Genomic DNA, 17,646 nt, shown 5'->3' with positions numbered 1-17,646 from the left:
ACTGGAGAGAGAAAAAGCCGTGAAGATGTTGAAGTAGAGAGAAAAAAGAAAACGTGGGATAGGTGGAGGGTAGTAGGGATGGAAGAAGCTATAAAACCTATTTTTGAAAAGAAAGAAGGTGAAAACTTTTATTCTTGTGTATTTAGATAGTGATTCCTGTGGTTTCTTGGTGGTAGTTTGAGGCCTGTTATGTTGAGCATCCAGTACAAACAGTAAGAAGATTCTCGTTGACTGATGGACCTTGCAATTGGAGAATATACTCCTAAATCTTGAATTACCTCTCTCGTTAAAAGAACTGTCATGACCACAGATAACTGCCAAAGGGGAACTAATTTTATAATGGACTTCAAAACAGTGAAATCTGCATTTGTGATTAATTGTAGTGGAGACTAAAAAGCAAAATTAATTAACAGTTTCCAGAAAAGAACATTCAGGGGAAAAAACACTTCTGTCTGATTTGGGTAGATAACTTTTCTTTCACAGGGATTATACATAATTTCATTTTCACTGTATATAAAGATGCATAACTTTTATAGTGTAAATAATAATAGCTAATGCATCCTTCCATAAGCAATGACATGAAAACTTTAAATATGTTTTTCCAATACATTGTGTCTTCATCTGTGTAGCAATCTTTTCCCGTCCTTCTTTCAAAGTAAAACTCCAGTATTTCATTTTTGCTGGTGTTACATAGTCTAACACACATTTCTCTGGCCAGTCCCTCTGGGATGATGGCATCACCGCAGTTCATAAAATATGTAATAAAAAGAGCTTCCCTCGTAAAATCAGAGGCACAGAGAAAAAGTATTGATGATTTATGTTGGCTGAGATTTTGACCCAGAAGCTTTGAACATGCAGTAGCTGTTATTTACTCTATGTCACCATCAATCCTAGGCAGGAAAGACTAAGAGCCCTCTCTTTGGGGGCTGGCATTCTTTCTCACAGTTCATACTGCCCTGTCTTTATTCCCTGTCTTAACTGCTTTAAACAAAAATCCTCTCCTGTGCTGAAATGGATGTCCTGTGTAGCAGGGCTTTTTAAATTATCTTGAGTGCATATGGAATCTGGGAAATTTCTGTTTTATGAGTTTGGTCCTACTGCAGTTTTATGACAAGATGAGTTAAACAGTAAAATATTCTTTGGATCATCTGTACACATCACTGTTTTTCACTCTAATGGTTTAACAGGTTTCTGGTATACATTGCTTTTCCTATGGCCTGAGAAACTGGTGTTCAATAGCTGTCTGTGCAGGCTGCTCTGTAAGATAGGCTGCTTTGACAAACTCCAAGCTCAGGGAGTCAGTCGTGTTGGCATCTGATTTTTAGAGAAGGAAAAGCTAAAGCAAAAATATGTTCAACTTTGTGGAGCTGTTACTGTGCAAAATGTGCTGGTCTTGCTCACGTTACAGACTTCACACTGAATCACAGAATGGTTTGGGTTGAAAGGAACCTCTGGAGATCACCTAGTCTAACCCACCTGCTAAAGCAGGTTCACCAGAGCAGATCACACAGGAATGTGTCCAGGTGGGTTCTGAATGTCTCCAGAGAAGGAAACTCCACAGCCTCTCTGGGCAGCCTGTTCCAGTGCTCTGGCACCCTCAAAGTAAAAAAGTTTCTCCTCATATTCAGATGGAACCTCCTGTGCTTCAGTCCGTGCCTGTTGCCCCTCATCTTGTTGGGCACCACCGACAAGAGTATGGTCCCATCCTCTTGACATCGACCCTTGAGATATTTGTAAGCATTGATAAGATCCCCTCTTGGCCTTCTCCATTTGTACCAGGAGAGGGAGTGGTGGATGCAATGGCTTTTTCTATGGGGTAGAGTGGGTACATGCAGCTGTCAGAAGAGGTCTTGGCTGGAGATGGAGGCAGTCAGATGTCCAAAAATCCCAGGCAGTTGTACTATAGTAAGTGGACGGAGCCAAGGGAAGTGTTTAAGTTTCCTTACCTCCCACCCTCTTCTAAGAAATACCCGCCTGGTGATATCAGGTGTAATAGGCAATGAGGAGTGGTAGGACGTGAGATTTGGATAGCAAGGTAGCATGAGCCATAGCTGGTTTTTGAAGATACAATGTGATTTGTGTATTTTATGGTGAAACCCTAAGCTTCCACACCTTGACATTTGCTAAAATGGAGTGGTTCCTGCCCAACTAAAGAGAATGGACACTGCTTGTTATCCCAGTCAAATTCTTCCACGTTGAACCTGGCAGATTAAGGAACTCTACATTTTAAGGAAACAATCTTTGCATTTGCTTTTATTGTGACTGAAGGTCCCTTCTGGACAATAAATTGATTTCTGAGACATTTGTTACAATAATAGTGCATCAACTAACAAAGACAGAAATCTTATGAAAGGAGCATTCCCAGATTACAGCAAAGAAACAAACACAGGACTTCTGTTTCTGCTATATTTTGCTTTTAATTTCTGCCAATTCTTGAAGGAATTTTATGTTTGAACAAGTACTTTCTGCCTCAAACCAGCTCCCCTGTTGTACACAGCTGAATCCCATTTCAGGGAGCAGCAACACTGAAATCAAGGGCTGTGCTTTGCCATTCAGTAAAGGGAAAGAAAAATTTATTTTCCTTTTCCTTTTGCAAATAACAGTAAAATGAATAATGCTTAAGTTTCCTGCACCAATCTCCCCCCCCCTTTTTTTTTTAAATTTTTATTTTTTTTTAATTTGGCAACACAAGTGATGTCTCATCACTGAGGACCACTGAAAGACAAAGGCATCTGCCTGCTCCTAAAACCTAGCTACAGCTGTTGTTTTAAAATTAGTACTGTGACTTCTTAGGGACTCACTGAACTCTGAAGATTCCTTTCCTGATCAGAGAGAAAGAAAATCCAGGGTGGCATTATTAGTTCTTGAACGATCATTCACCATTAAAGTTCTTTTGATTTCATAAAAGGGATTTGCTGCCTGCTGAGATCATCCAATAAAAGTAAGACTTAGTGAGAAAGAGATCAACTGTGGTTTGCTACCAACGGCTTGTTGAAGAATTAGCAATGAACTGAAAGTGAAAATAGGTTTTATGACCTTAAGCGTATTTTTAGTCTTGGATGGCTAAGTTGGCAGGAGCATCAGATCTCCCAGAGAAAGTGGTGGACGCTGTCATTTATGGCTGCACAGAGGAGCCCAAAGGAGAGAAATCTGGCAAACCTCTCTTTCTGCTTATTCACAAGCAGAAGAACTGCTTGATTTGAGTTTGCTCTTCACAGTCACTGAAATTTTTACTCGGTGACTCCATTTCTGTGGAGCTCTTCTAGGGAAATACAGCTCCAAAGGACCAGCCTGTCCTTGTCACTTATCCCACTCAGTCCTATGAAGGAACATTACTTGCCCTTAGTATGTAATCTGCTAGAAACCATAATCTTTACTTCAGTGTACCATATTTCAACACCGAAGCCAATATTGATTTTTCACACTGTTTTGCAGTGGCAGCTGAGGGCCATAAAAGCACTTCAGATCAGCTGAGGAAAAAATGGGACATGCATAAGATATGACACAGGAAATAACATAATTCCAGTATTTTAGGCTTTATTCTGTGGAGAATGGATCAATGGACTGGAGAGCCAGAAGAAACTACAGTTACAGAGATTCCCGACAGCCCAGGACAGAAAGAGTCACCTGTCCTGGACTGAACCTGAAACACAGAATCAGTCCCATTTGCAAAGATAATTTTTACTTTGTTATTTTGTTGTACACTGCTTGGGAACTGAAAACTGTGTTTTTGCGTAGCAGCTCAGTATTTTTTTTTAATGCACTATCAACCTTAGGATGAGCTTGAAGTGGTCCATGCTGTTATTACAGTATTTGAGGCAATTTCTGTCACTGCTATAAGCCTTGTGCAAGCCATAGGCCAAGAGCCAAGACCATTTGGCAAAGCATATACAAGAACAATGGAAATAGTATTTATCATTATAACACAAATATTCACTGTGATGATAAATCTTTTGCAAAACTGTTAAGTAATAAAACATATTTCAGGTCTCTTTCTGAAGGATTTAAACCTTGAAGAAATTACTTAAACCATCAAGAAATTACTTAATTCTTGTTGGAACATACTTTTAGGAGACTACTGAGGTGGCAGGTTACAACACATTCTTCTGGAGTCACATTTCTGCTAACTAAAATCAGAGATGATAGTATTCTCATCTCTGTAACTCAAGGCAAATGTTTTTCTGCTTGTATGTATTTGGAAATAGATACTTGTGTTACTGTACACAGGTTAATGAAAGCTTTGCAACTGACTTGAGTGGATTAAACCTGGTTTTGACACATATCTCTGCTTTGATAATCTTTCAGGCTTTAGACAGCAGCTCAGGTAGATTTAGTCAAACTTTTCTGCAAGGCTTTTTTTTTTTGTTATTGTTATTGACACTTTTTCTCAACATTTCTAACTTGCACAAATGGAACGATGAACACAGACAAATCATGAAACCCTTGAAATATTTCCAACTGATTTTGGTGACTGACGATGAAACCCCTGGGCTGAGATGCAGGAGATTGCACTGTTTGCTTTGCTTCCTGTATCTAATTTGGTTGCAGTTCAGAGGAGCAGAGTTGGGAGCTTATGATGGTGGTTAAATATTAGACAGCAGTGCTGTGTAAGCTGGTTTTAGCAGTCTCTGCCCAGTGCTTCTCCACTCCCTAGTGCCAGCACAGCGTTTGCTTGGCTGTGCAGCGAAATGTGTCAGGGCACTGATTCAGTTGAAAGATTACTCTGCAGAAAATATAAGGAAAATTGATGAAAGAACTGGTTCTGTTTCCACTGGATCAGTTCCTGGTGCAGTTCACAGTGTTACCATGTAGGAAGCTGAGCTGGCACAACCCAGAGAGCCACCGAGGGGCAGGAGGCAGCTGGTATGGCAAGTGGGGAAAAAAGGTTTGTGTGCTGAGGTATCAATATAGTCTCCAGGAGAAGAGATACGTCTGGGGAGAGCGCCTGAATGAGTGGTCTGTTGGAATACCCCCACTCCCCTGAGGATCTTAAGCCAGGCATGCGTGTAAGTCTCTGCAGGACATGAAGCACAGTTTCTCTGATTTCCATTCTTGAGCTAAAATACTGTAGAAATATCTGATGTACCACAAGGATAAAAAAATATGTATGCCTGCCTTGGTGAGATTTCCTGTCCATTTTTACAGATTCAGCTAGTTTTGATAAGATTCTGTAAAACTCTTAATATTTTCAGCACTCCTGACTTAAGTGAATCTGAGCCCTTTTGTCTTTGTGGGTAAGAAACAAAAATAACTTGCGGGGGGAAGAAGGGCTTTGGAAGAAGAGAGTGTGGTGTGTGGAGAAGAATAAAACATTTTTGGCTTGTCTTTTAATACTTGAGAATCTGTATGTGATGTCTGTTTTGCTTATGTTTCTGGAATTGAATTTGAACGTTCTTAAACATTGACAAATATTCAATGTAAATTTGAGGTGTTAACAAGAAACTTAAAAGCAAAGTTTTGAAAAGCAGAACTGTCATCTATATTTTCCTGGTCTCACCTGAAGGACTCTGATGATTTTATGCTGAGATGCCTGTTGTGGAGTGTCTTATTGTCCCAAATGATGATAGCACTTCTGCCCCTTATCGAGGCACCTTGGACAGAAATGCATTTAAACTGCAAGGCTCTAAAATGCTGTGGTAATGGGAACAATGGAAGTACAATAGATGGACAGAGCTTGGTCCCTGCACACATCCGTCTCCCGCTGCCTTCTTCAGAGAGAGAAATGTTTGCTCTCATTAAGAGATGCCTGTCTCAGAGGAAGCGCTTCTTTGTGCTTTCAGCAGTCTTGGCGACTGCCATGCTTGGAACAGTTTGAGTTTCTCTAGGCCAGACCTCAGTTGAAGTTTTTGGGTTTGTTATGCACCAAGACCCCGGTGACTGACTGTGTGAACGGCATCTTTATAGACTCCTTTATAGCGGGAGTTTCCTGGGTGGATGGCAGTCAGGCTGCAAGTTTCCCAGAGTTCAGACTTCTGTATGGCTTAGATCTGGTCATTAAATCACATATGTTTCTCTGAAAAAGCTGAGTGTATGAAGTCACTCCTTTCAACATAGCATGTCTAACAACTTGTGGAAAGCATAAACTGAATGGAACAGCTATTTGATTTAAGTGTGTGTTTGGTCATTTAATATACAAAGGACTTGGCATGTGGCTATGTTCCTGAAGACAAAGGGAATGATGCATAGTGTTTGCAGATATTTATGTAAATATTTTTTCATTTGCATCTCTACCTTTAATAAGTAACTGCTGAATCCACAATGTTCTTAATAATAAAAGTGTGCTGGGCTAGCTAGGAAGTATAGATCTCAATATCAAAACAATTAAAAATACTAAATTTACAAAAATGCCAATGTTTATGTCTTTGTATGTACATCTGTGTGTACATAAAGATCACAGTTTGTGAAAACGGGCACATAGTGTGATCTGCCCAATCTCAAACTGGGAGTAGGAGTGAACAATCTGCTCTCAATCAAAATAAAATGCTTTCTACACAAGCAATGTATATGGAAGATTTTTTAGTACATGTAAGAAGATTTATTTTTTATACATGCATATTTTTCTTTTCCATTTTAAGCACTTAAATGCCTAATTTCTAGGCACTTTAGAGCTAGCTCAGGGAAGGTGAGAAACTGTTCATGACGGCTGCAGATAGGAACAAAAATAATTTCTCTGTCATCAAAAATATATAAAATTGTTCTTCAGGTAAAATCGTCACCAAAACAACATGAACTTTTCCTTAGTTTCTTCCTTCCTGTGCTATTGCATTGGCAACTAAACTGCCCTCTTGTGTAGGTTATCATTTCCAGACCTCTGCAATGCTTATCTAGCAGAGCAGCCAGAGAAATAACACAGCACTCAGCAGGATGAGGCACTGTATTTTAATACGGTGAAGGCAACCATTTGAAAGAAGAGCAAAGTCAAATAATTTAAAACCATAGAAACAGCTTGTGGATCATTAAAAAGCAACACATTTGGAACACAGATGGTTGGCTTTTCTCCCCCAAAATAACAAATGAAGAAAAAAACCCTTCCTTTGTTACTTTTAATTTTTATGCTGTATTTATACTGACTAGCTATTCAGAGCTCCTTCTGGACAAACACAAATGAGGTTTTTTCACTGATGAGCACCCAGTCTTAATTATTTTTAACAGAATAAAAGATGATGGTCAGGAAACTTGAAAAGGATTTGTGTTTTTACTTCCTTCAGTCTGTTGAAATTTCTTCTTGTTAACAAAAATAATTCATTTAAGTTTTGAAATATGAAAAATGGAGTGTAGCCCCATTAGGGTCCCTTTAGCATCTGCCTTCCTTCTTAAATCAGTGTCCAGTTAGGGGAACAGGCCAAAGATTTGCAGCTGCATATGCTTGATAAGATGATGCTTGATTGATAAAAGCAATCACTTCTTTGAGACGTATGTCAGCCACTGACTAAATCAGGTCTGTCCCATTCCTGAAGCCTTGTGTCAATAGCAAGCCTAGGAGTCGGGCAGACCTCTCAGCCTACTGTTGTCTTAATGCATAAGACCTCCACTCTTCATGTCAGGAAAACATGTAAGGGGGTGGGTTACATTACAGCCGCGTTTTTTTGTCTGGGATCATATGTTGGCCAGGGGCCACACTGTGAGCCTGTGACTGTGAAACAAGACCTCCTTGGATATGGGGCACTCTCAGGAGTCCTACACTCACAAAGAATTTAATTCAGCATAGTAGTCTCTACCTTCCCAGGACTGAGGTCATTCCAGTGTCCTGAAAATGGCCCTTGCCTTGGGCTTGGTGTGCGGGACTGGCAGGGTTGGATGAAGGGTTGATATGGGCTAATGGTTGTGTGCTGGCCTTGTGCACACTTCAGGAGGTCAGTTGAAGATGTCACCAGCCTTCTCCTGCTATGTACAACAGCCTACAACAAACTACTTATATTTTCTTCCTCTAAAACATCAAATAGTAATCCCTGTTAGATGCGGGGTGCCTGAAATAACTAACATTGGATAGTTTCGGGTTAATAAGTTATTTTACAAATGAGGAAATAATTAAGTCTGTAATAATTTGTCTGCCCCAAAATCAACAGTGGAAAACTTCAGCCCCTCCACCCCAGCCCATCCCAAACAGTATCAGCAAAAACATCCATGGTGTCTGCTGTGCCTGCTGGGCTGGTTTTACGGTGTGTTGTTGCCTCTGACAGCTATGTGTGTGCTACACGGCACAGGAGCACAGCACCGGGGAGATGCTGTTAACAGTCATCACTCCTGTAGAAGGTGGAAGAGTAAATTTAAACGAGGAAGAAAAAAGGAAAGATTAGGAGTTTTAGAAAATGAGGTATTCTTGGATTTCTTATGTTCCAGCGTATTTCCTATTACATTATAATGAGGTATTTTCTATTTCCAAGTGGTATTTTTGGACCCATACATCTAATCAGTACGTGATCCACAGTCTTCCCATCTTGTATCTAGTGAAAAGGTCATGCAGTGTCTGACAGCAAACAGCATTTGCTCAGCAGTAGATTTTTCCTCCGATGCTGCCTGCAATTCATGTAACCTTTTTTCCTGAACCTCTGAACCTCTCTGGTGTGCAAACCTATTTCACTGGCAGTTGTGCCATTGCACATTCATGGCTTGATATGGTATCTGCAACTGAGTCCTTCTTTTTTTTTTTTTCTTTTCTTTTTTTTTTTTTTTTTCCCCAGAAATAAAGGTATGCTTTCAAAAGGCTTATGGCTGGACAGTGCAGGACGAGTTGGAAGAGTAGTTAAGTTTGATGTCCAGCTCATGAGAGGTTCAAGCAGTCTCCAGCAGACCAGACTGCCTGTCATCCAACACTGTGTCACTACACAGTGCATGGAAATCTCATTACCTATTTTCATTTACAAGTTCTTCCACCCAGAAGCTGAGTGAGTTTAAAAAAGGAACGGGTCAATTTGCAGTTAGGACCACGCAAATAGATGCTTTATGACTGGAAACGCTACATAAAATGAAGGTGAAGAGAACATCAAACAGAAAAGTATTAATAGCACAGTATTAATTTGTGGGAATTTGTTTCCAGGGAAGGAGGCCAGAAGCAGGATGTGCAATGCTCTGGTAAAATAGCTACGTGAGATAATGTGAAGCAACCATGTCTTAGAAAGATGTCTAAAGTAGGTTTTCTGAGATTGTTCAATCAGATAAAAAAAGCATGAAGGGAGACACAACACTATGGCTTCCAGCTCCTTTTAGAAGAAGCCTTTAATTAAGTTATATATATATTTAAGTTTATACAAAGCTATTATGAGTAAGACAAATATTTATTTCTTTCTTTGCTTTTAACTTTTTTTTATTAGCAGTTGTCAAGACAGTCCCAAGCCAAACCCCTGCATCTGACAACTTTGATCTTTAGAAAAGTTCATACTGGCTTTAAGCTTTGTCTTATCCTTCATCAGTTTGATGGGTCTACAACTCCCACTTCTATAGCATTAAAGGAAAAGAAAATATTAAGCCTTGTTGAATTTATTCAGATAAATTAAGGGCCTGCAGAAATCTTGAATCAAACCAAAAAACAAGTCAGGTTTCGTAAAATCTTAGCACTTCCTCACTTCAAATGGAGCTGGAAGCAGAGTGACTGGAATACTTTAAAGAAGAAGGCTTATATTTTGTGTCCTCCAAGAACTGAGGATGGTGTAAAACAAACAAAAAATGTATAGTGCTCTTTGAAACAAATATTTGGTTGTCTAAAGTTCTGGTACTGTTTCTCATTGGATGACTAATTTTGCAGTTTCTTGTTCCTTCTTAAAGTTATTTTCTCAGTAAACTGAGACCTTTTTTTATCTGCAGGATCTGTGGGAGCCTAGAGATGACCACTGAGGGCAATAACGCTTAAGATCCAAATGGGCAAGGTTAAAGTGCTGATTTTTCCAGTCCCACTTCAATCAGTGAAGTGACTAGCACTGCTGTAATGATGAGATGAGTAGATGCTCCCAAAGATAGGCAAATATTAAAGGTTGAAAATCCTCAGGGAATCACATGCCCTTCTTGTGAACTGCTGGAAATATGCTTCATCATCAACTGCATTCTGTGGGTAGATGTCAATTATATGAAAGCCCGTCTCTCTAGATCTGTTAGTGTTATTTCAGTGCTTGGGGGCTGGTGCTTAATACAGTGTGCTCTTTTCTTCTCTGACTAGTAAAGCAGCACAAAATAGAATTATTAGAATAAATACACGTTGCCTACAAAATGTAAATCCAGCAATTAGACTTTTCCCTGGTGGTGCGCTCTAATGAGTGTTACCATATTCTTTGTGTTGCTGTAGGGAAGCAGTGGGTGTAGCAGTGGGGCTTGGCTAATTTATGGGGGAATCCTCAGGATACAAAATATTTCCTTGATAAGAGGAGAAACAGCTTGTATTCCAAGCAACATTTATCTCAGGCAAGCTTGCCTCCTGAAAGTACAGCACTGGGAGCATCAGCATTTACAGCTTATGATATGATTTCTGAGGCCTCCTGACATGTGTGAGCTGGTGAAAACCTGTGTGGTAGGAGTTACTCAATCCTCTTTAATCCTGAGAAACATCGTGTAGGTGTAGGGAAAGCTCTGAAAAACAAGAAGTGGCTGGAGAGGGTTATTTGAGCATTTGAGTAGTTTGCTCTTCCCCTTTTGGGTTAAAAAATACATTTGCTGTTTCTCCTTTATGCACCAAGTTAGGTGTGTAAGACTGTTCATATTTTATGCCTTCTTTGTTTGTAATTTACATCTGTGTGTTGTGTGTTATGATTTGTATGTTGTGTAATTACGGTGTAATTATAGATCATGAAACTTTGGGTAAAGCTACAGAGGAAAATGTTTCTAATCTGAAAGGAAAATGCTGGGATTGTCTTGTCAAGACAGCATCTTATATGGTTGCATGACCTCTCTAGAAAAAAACCTGACCCATGATAATCTAATTATTGTTTGTTGTGATGGGTAGATCACAAAGTAAATATTGGAGTGGACTGATTGCCATCTCCACTTTAGGAGAGGGGTCTTGACAGTTTTGCTTCATGGACCCCAGCTGCTACTAAGTTGTTTTTTTCTTCTGTCTGATGAGTTAGTATTTTGTGGGTTTGGAGGAGCTCTAGTGCTGCTGATAGTAACCCTGAATCAGATCTTGGGAGTGTTGAGTGATAACTGTTCCCCGTCTGCTTGAGGATTCTCTTTTTCACTTTCAAAGCTCCATGTATTGGTGGGAACACCTGACAAAATAGAAACTAATGGGGAATGTAGGTGCTTGCTTAGTGCCCCTTAGAATTAGGCTTGATGCTGAAGGTTTGAGGTTAGGGTCCACAGATGTAGGCAACTTCAAGCACAAATGTTTATTAATATATTTCTATGACACTTAAGAAATAAGATATAAATGACGCCAGGGTGAATATATGTGCTAAATAAGCTTGAATGCTTTGGTTCATTATCAAATTTCTTTGTGGTTTTCATGATATATTCCTGATGGTGCATGTAAGGAGTTTTCTGCAGGCAGGCAGAAACTAACTTTTCTTCTAATTTAAGCTGGCCAAAAGTTGTGTAACCATGTTACACCTAAACCCAGCTTTACAGAAGGATACACCCTTAGTGGTGATATAATGTGTCCTGGTGATTAAACCTATCAGTGTGGAACATTTTCTTTGTGTGTTTTGAGACAACCACATAGTGCAAAGTATGGTTGCTGAGATAGATCCATTCATTATGGTAATGTTATAAAATTCAGCTGATCTTTCAGAAAAGAACACAGCAATGGGGAACCTGAGCTTTAAGCAAGCCCACATCAAGTTCTGAAGCAGCTCAAGTAAAGGCATTAAATGAAAAAACTTTTGGAAACCTGGGTCAAATGCTTGGCAAACATGAGTCTAGTGAAGTGAGTGAAGTGAGTGAAGTCAGGAGGTGTTAAGCACAGGAAACCTGAGAAGTTTTTTCCTTGGTAATTTTGGATTACTCCAGAATTCATGTGGTAAGATTATAAGAGCCTGTGATAAGGTCTAGTCCTGCCCTGATGAAGTCAGGGGTAACTTTAGTCTGAATATCAGGGGAGATGATATGCTTTCTGGGTTTGTATCTGAGATGGAGCAGATGATAATTTCTTCATAGAATTGTGTTTCTCATACACAGAAGCCAAGGATGTACTAAAATGGGACTTTCTTTTAACTAGAAAAAGTTTATTTACCCAGTATATTTGCTCATTTGAGAAAAAGTTGAGACATTTGCAGCATTAAACAAACAAACAAACAAAAAATTTTTCTTGCTCAAAGAAAATTATATTCTTGTATATAAGCTAATTATACACAACTGAAAAATAGGTCAAAATAAAAATTAAACACTATAATATTAATAGAAGAAAATGCTGTAGGTGACCCAGACTGGTTTTGTTTGTTTGGTTTGGTTGGTTGGTGACTGACTTTTGGGGTGTCTTTGTGACAGTGGGTGTCTGAACTTTGTTGAGCAGCAGGCAAATGCTGGAAATCATGCAATCCCCAATTAAAAATTGCATTGTGCAATTGATCTCTAAAAAGCAAACATCAGGAGAATTTGGACCCTTTATCTTTCCACCCGTTCTCTCAATTTCTGGAGCCCTGCAAGGAGCAGGAAAGTAACAGGCAAATTAGTTATTGCTTTTCTTTTAGAGAAATGTATCCTGGTGGGAACAGAAGCTGCTCAAATATCTTGGGCTGTCTCCCACAGTAACTGCAGTCTTTTGCCTACCTTGTGGCCACTACCCACCCTGGTGATACTTTTAACAAGTAAAAATATAATGGAGTTGATCTACATTTGCCTTGCAGTGAATACCTACTGGGTTGGGAGACTTGCAGAGACATGACAGGGGTAATATTCATTATTTATAGCCATTCCTATAGTGCTTATCACCACAGTGTCTACAAGCGAGCACCATCGACAGGGCTCTAAATGTGAGATAAAATTTAATAATGCATTAATAATAACATGCACTTGTCTGTGTTGGCAGCAGTTGTGACTGAGATGACTTAAAATGGGAAGAAGAGAGACCTGCCATAGCTCAGTGAAGGCAGAAATCTGCCACAGAGGAGGAGGAAGAGGAGGAGGAGGTGGCAGGGGAGCTGGGGAAAGCCAGTGGGCTTGGCGAGGGGAGAGGCTCTGGGGCCTTCCATGAAGTTAGGGCAGCCAAAGGCACAGGTGGGGGTTCAGCAGCTTTGCAAAAATAAACTTGTTTAAATGTCCTATTCAGGAATAAACAGGAATGTACTTGAACTTCGTTATTAAAGGCTTCCCAAGACACCCTGTCATATACATATGAACACATGCAGAGGCCTGTGTGGGTCCTGCTCTGAGGTAATGACAGAAGATGGCCAAGACTGGAGTTTGCCTTGTTACAAGGCTATAGTTCAAAGCTGGCAACTCGGCTAATGAAACCTCTCTCTCCCAATCCTCTTTGTGTTATTATGCCATACTTGTCTCTTGTGCAGCTCTGTTTCCTTCTGCCTCAAGACTGGAAAAAGGCAGTTTGTACGCCTCTGGGTTAGGACTGGGGAGAAGAGCTGTGTAAAGTGGCATTAACCCCATGCTGATGAGGCAAGGCGAGGGGAGGAGGAGAGTCACAAACAGATGCACCTGAAGCAGTGCTCCTTTCAACCAAACCTGTATCCAATTAATTAATCTCTCATTTCATCACTTCAGGAAGAGAGAAATATCTTCCATTACTACTACATGCCCGTGGCTCATCATTTGGTTGCGTGACCTCCTATTGAAAAACCCTGCAATAGGAGGTGCAGCTCTGGCAGTACAGGTTGAAAGGAATGAATGGAGTTGAGAAACAATGGAGCAGTTTCTCAGATGGAGGTCAAGAGAGTGGTGTGTTTGTTTGTTTGTTTTCAGAGGCAAACCTGCAGCCAGTAGGGGTGGATGTTATCCCTGTGTGTTACTGACCACAGTGCTTTGGTAATCTCTCTCCCTCATGTGCAGAAAGAGTCGATTAGGTATTCTGATAAAGAATCCCTGTTCAAACCTATTTTCTAGCTGAAGTACTTACTTCGTAAGCACCTTCAGGAGTTTCGGTTCAAATATTCATGAAAGAGGTCAAACACCCATTTGTTGTAATAACTATATAAGAAATACTTCTAGAGAGACTTGGCTTCTGTTTCTTTCCTCTAGTGCTTTGCTGTCACCCTTATACAACATCTGCTTCCTAATACCCTCTGCTTTATGTCCTCGCCAGGGCCTCCTCTACATCTTCTTTTTCTGTGTAGACACCATAACACCTGCCAGCTCTACCAGTTAAAAAAAGTCTCAAAGTCACTATGATGATGCTCATTTGTTGAGGGCATTTAAGAGAACAATGGGCACAGTTGTCCCACACAGAGGGAAGCACTGCTAGACCTGTAAATAAAGATGGCATATCTATGTAAACACAGAGATATCGGGTGCCAGAAACTGAGAATCCTGTCAGTTAAGTTGCCTATTTCTCTTCTGTGCAGTTGGTGTTATTCTAGTTGTACAGAGCTTTTCTTCTGGAAAGATCCATCGTTGGGAGAATCCAGCATCTTCCTAGAGCAGGCGACAATATTTAGAGAGGAGCTGTGAGATATTATGAATCTCTCTAGTCAGGTATTGCATATTTGTCATCTTCCCGTTTCTGGGCAGATATTATGGGACTCCATTTCACCAAAGGTGTCCAGGATGTGACAAATCAGTAGCAGGAAGATCCTAGGATGCTGAAAGAAAAATTTATTGTGAAGAATTCACACTCAGTCTACTGTAGGTTTTACAAATAGACTTTGCAGTCCATAAATCCCCAGGCTTTAAGGGAACAGATAAGCTGATGCAATACATCCATACTAGCTTTAGAGTGACAGGCTGTGTTGTGAACAGAGCAGACAAAGTTTAGCCAGTGTGATGGTGTGTTGCAGCTATAGATGCTTTCTGAAACTAGTAAGCCTGAAATTTTCTTTCACCGAATGTCTCAGTTTAATGGTAAAGTGGTTCATGAAGGTTCACCATTAAACCTGTCAGCATCTGTAAGTCCTTTAGAGGATGAATATATTTGTTTATAGTGGAGATTATTGAATTATATTATACTGACCCTAATTATTGTATTTAAAATTAAAAAACCCAAATGACAATAGTGCTGCTGCTAGTTTTAAGGGTGACCCTCTCAGTGGCTTCCTGTGAGCATAAGTGATTTTATTTCTTTGTTTGGCTCAGGAAGCACAAGGAGTAGAGCATCTAGCTGTAAGGAACTACCAATGAATTATTCTAGAGAAGGTGGCTCTTGGTGTAGAGCCATTTGAGCCAGCTCTTGTGCCAGTTGTCACATCTTGGAATAGGCTCTACAGGGAAGGGTGATCTGGAAGCAAGAGAGCAACATACATAGCATCATGCACTCAAATGCAGGTGTGTTGGTTTTTGTTTGTTTGTTTGTATGTTTCAAGTCTAGGTAGACTTGCATGAAGTTATATCTTCCCTGTGAATATGAAGTTTCATGCAAAACTCTGCAGCATCAGTCTCAGATGTCAGCACAGAGGCAGGAATGTATGAACCTTTTCTTGACCCTCAACTTCCTTTTTTTCTCCTGGTCTGAGCTCTCCTTGAAGCACATTGACATGTGGCAGAAAACTTTTTTTTTTCTTTTCCAAAAGTCTTTGCTTCCATTGCCACTGAATATTTGTTGGTGACTGCACAGAACAGAGGATGTGATGAAGCAGGAGGCGAACAAGAATTCCAAGGCTACCCCCTGGGAAAGACAAAGAATGAGTAAGAGCTGCAGTAACAGAGGCAGGGCAACATCCACAGTGCACTTTGGTAGCTGGTATGAGAGGGAAATACACAATTTATGATTCCCAGTAACTGGCTCACCTTTTAGGTATTCTATAAGATGATCTCAGTAGGATGATGCAAGCATTGGCAGCAGAAGTTAGTGTTTCATTATTCTTGGCTCCATCCTGTTGTCTGATTTTGCTAATTGCAATAACTTTGGTCATCAGAGACGAATTACAGAGACTATTTGCAAATGATGGAGAGGGAGCTTGAATATTTTTTACACACAAATGCTTTGGAAGTGGAATTTTATAAACAAAACTTTTACTTCTGTGTACATACTGAGAAGGACATAAAGATCAGATGTCTGCATTTTGGATTAAATTCCAAAATACATTAAACTTTAGAATTCAGATCATTAGAGCTGTTTTTGAACACTGTGTCTATATGACACAATAGAGGGTAAAAGTCAGAGATGGGCAGAAAGGCTAAATGGCTTTGGCTTGAGACGTTGTGTGCTTTAGCAAGGAAAAGGAGTGCCAATATTAGCAGTAGAGTATTTTGGCAGCTTCTCTATTCTCATAGCTGCCCCTATCCTTAAAAAAAAAAAAAAAAAAAAAAAAGAAAAAATTAACAATTCTGGCTAGCTTGGTAGCAAATGCAGCATTAAGCACCTGTGTTCCAAACATGGGTCTGTATGTGTGCCACTGCTGATCCATCTGTGAAACATGGCAAACACCAGTGGGGGCATGCACAGGGGGTATGCAAAGCATGTGGCACATGCCCAGTCACAAAAACCTTGTGCAAACAGTGCTGCATGCCATGAAGTGACAAGAAGCGTCTCAAGAGGTGGTTTATCCTCTCAGATTTTCCAAGAGTAAACATCACTGAGAAGCATATGCCTAACCTAGGGCAAATCCTTCATTCTCCAGGTGTTACAGCTGAGTATCCAGGTCCTTCTCTGGCTGGAGTCAAGTGTGGCAGGGAAGGAACTCTGATTCCCTTGGTTTAAAATGGAATTGGTACTTTATGAACTGCGAAGAAATGAGTTCTAAGCTAACACTGTGCAGGAATATAGGAAAATATGTTAGAGGGTCATTGGAAGACGATGGTAAGTAAAAGTGGGAACGTGTCTGAAATACACATGGCATAGCAGTTAATTCCCTTTTGACATGAGATGTCAAAAGTGAAGTGACAGCAAAGCTCAGATGGGACAACGCATTGGAGTTGTCAGGATCTAGGCCACTTAGGGTTTCATAGACCAAACTTGGCCATCACTTGACTGTTACCTCAGCATCAGTTCACCTGTTAGTGCAGATTAACAGGATCTCCTAAATAGCTTACAGGAATCCACTAGTGTGCTGCTACACCCTCACAAACCAGTGTGTTTGTGGCATAGTGTGGCAGTGGAGTGCTGGTCAAGTAGTTTTCACTGCAGTTCCCTTGTGCTTGGGAGAAGCATTGGTCAGGTGCAGGTGTTCTAGGTTTCCTCCCATGTTCAGACATGGGGCTGTTCCATGTACATCTGTTCTGCAAAGAATGTTGGTGGCAACTTTCCCTTCCAAAAGATGTTCATCTATGGGACAGCAGAAGACATCAAGTGTTGAGGATTTTGGAAAGGTCTGAGTTTTGTTTGCTATGCTAAAAAACCATGATCTAGTCTGAGTCTGTTATTTCAGCAGCTCTACTCAAGTGATTAGGTTAGTAGTCTAGGATTTGGAGACATGGATGCACTTTCCTTCTCTTTCACAGAGTCAACCTCTCCATACTCCACTGCTCACCTGGCCAGGGCTGGTCCTAGGTGAGTTGGAAGGATAAATATGTTGAAAGATGAGATGTTGAGATTTATACTGAGGAAGTCAGTGGTGGTGTAATATCATAGCTAGATACTCCTTAAGTGCAGTTTTAAGTAGGGTGCACTACAGATTG

Source organism: Columba livia, chromosome 5 (genome assembly GCF_036013475.1).
Source record: "Columba livia isolate bColLiv1 breed racing homer chromosome 5, bColLiv1.pat.W.v2, whole genome shotgun sequence".
In the NCBI taxonomy this organism is placed as follows: domain Eukaryota; kingdom Metazoa; phylum Chordata; class Aves; order Columbiformes; family Columbidae; genus Columba; species Columba livia.
This window is presented reverse-complemented; position numbering follows the sequence as displayed.